This window comes from Salvelinus sp. IW2-2015, unplaced genomic scaffold, assembly GCF_002910315.2.
Source record: "Salvelinus sp. IW2-2015 unplaced genomic scaffold, ASM291031v2 Un_scaffold4174, whole genome shotgun sequence".
Classification (NCBI taxonomy): domain Eukaryota; kingdom Metazoa; phylum Chordata; class Actinopteri; order Salmoniformes; family Salmonidae; genus Salvelinus; species Salvelinus sp. IW2-2015.
In genome coordinates, this window is record NW_019945445.1 from 1 (window position 1) to 2,027 (window position 2,027).

Below are 2,027 nucleotides of genomic sequence, written 5' to 3' on the forward strand. Positions count from 1 at the left end.
GAGGTGTTGGGGGTCAGTTGAATCACTTGGACAAAATGGACCAGCTCCAACAGGTTTTATAATAAAGAGGCCTGTCTGGTGCTTCAATGTTTCACACTCCTCTCGCTCCTCTTTTCTCCTCCTCCCTCACTCCTTCTCTGCTCTCTCTCTCTCTCTACTCCTCCCAAAGAAGTGGAGGGTTTTAGTCATCAAAGCTGAGAGGCCCCTTGTAGGGTGTGTGTGTGTGTGTGTGTGTGTGTAGGTGTGTGTTGTGTGTGTGTGTGTGTGTGTGTGTGTGTGTGTGTTTGTGTGTGTTGTGTGTGTGTGTTGTGTGTGTGTGTGTGTGTGTGTGTGTGTGTGTGTGTGTGTGTGTGTTCGTGTGTGTGTGGTGTTAGTAGCAGTAGTAAAGGGTGACACTGGCATGTCTGGTGTTCTGCATGACCCAGGGGAAGGCGGACAGACACAGAGCAGCCATTTAAATACCGCAGCAATGGGAACACACCACACACACACACACACACACCACAACACACACACACACACACACCACACACACACACATACACAGCACCTCATTCTGGCAATGATAGTGAAACTGGAACAGATTCCGCTGGGCTTGGAGAAACCAATATGGCTAGACGCAGACCGCAAGAGGGGAAGGGAGGATGAAAGGGAATGGAATAGAGGGACGGGAGACCTCCTGAATAGAACATTCCTGATTAGCCCGAGCACAGCTTTGGTAGTGCAGTGGGATCACCAGTATGTTACTCACGACCTGTGGTAACGTTTCATTTGTGTTGTAATAGCGTTAGTGCAGCGTTTACTCACTAGTGAGGAAGGCAAAAGGTATCTCATGATGATGAGAGTGGTTTGCTGGGCAGAGCAGGCAGAACCTTCCTGATGTGGAAGCCTCGTCCTGCAGGTTCTCGCATAGCTGAAACAGAACACACACAAAGGGCAACAATACACACACGCCACCACTCACAGTGGACAAGTGGTCCTTTTCTGTAGTGTAGTAAGATAATGTAAAAGGCGTGGGTCTGGCGGAGACTCACAGACACAGGATACGATGTCATGGAAGACTTCCTTGGGGAAGAGGGCGTGGTCCAGTCCTCTGAAGTAGAGCTTTAGAACACCAGCGATGGAGTCCATGTCATGATCATTCTGATCTCCTGCCAACGGGTCCTCACCTACAGACGGGGTGGGGGAATAAAGACAGAGAGAATGTGAAAGAGAGAAAGATCGGGTGGGGTAAGAAAGAAGCGGAATGATATAAGGCGGGGTAAAGGAATATTGTGAGAGATAAGCAGGTCCTTCTGTTTATGCTATGGCTGGTGCTGGGCTTTCTGGGTAGTGTAGTCTTACCTCTCTCAAAGGCGTTCTTGATGTCATTGACCTCCACCTGAGAGCCAGACACTCTGAAGATGCCCTCATGGTGCAGACCTGCAGACAGAGGGGAAGAGATACAGAGAGAGGTTGGGGATAGAGGGTGGAGAGAGAGAGGGGGACGATAGAGAGAGGGGGAAAGAGAGAGGGGGGAGAGAAAGATAGATAGAGAGGGCGAGAGAGAGCGCGCGKGAGAGAGAGAGAGAGAGGGGTGTTACTGATCTTCTAGATGACAGACACAGGCCCTTCATTCTTCTGTTGTGTTTCAATCATTTATATTGCAAATTCACAATACTTAGGGCAAAGCCAACAACAAAAAATCCATCAACACAGGCAGAGACACAGCCAATCCTTGGCCCAGGAAACAGACAGCCAATCTGAGTTCAGAGCAGGGCATCCTCACCATGGCGACTGATGAAGCGGATACAGCTCTCCACCATCAGGGGGATGACATGGCCAGCCTCCTGAGAGAGGAGGAGAGAAGAGGAGGATTAGAGGAGCATAGAATACACGGCCCAGGTAACCAGTAGGGGGGAGGGGGATGGGGAATGGAGAGGGATGGAGAGAATTCCCTGACCATTTCCCTCTGTAAGACAGCGGGGAGGAGGAGGGGAGGAGGGGAGAGAAGGATGGAGAGAATTCCCTGACCATTTCCCTCTGTA

General features: G+C 50.5%; 1 pseudogene; it reads right to left on the reverse strand.

Moving 5' to 3' along the window:
- Positions 1-807: 807 nt before the first annotated feature.
- LOC112076979 (SLIT-ROBO Rho GTPase-activating protein 2-like) overlaps positions 808-2,027 on the reverse strand; it is a 42,893-nt pseudogene continuing 41,673 nt past the window's right edge.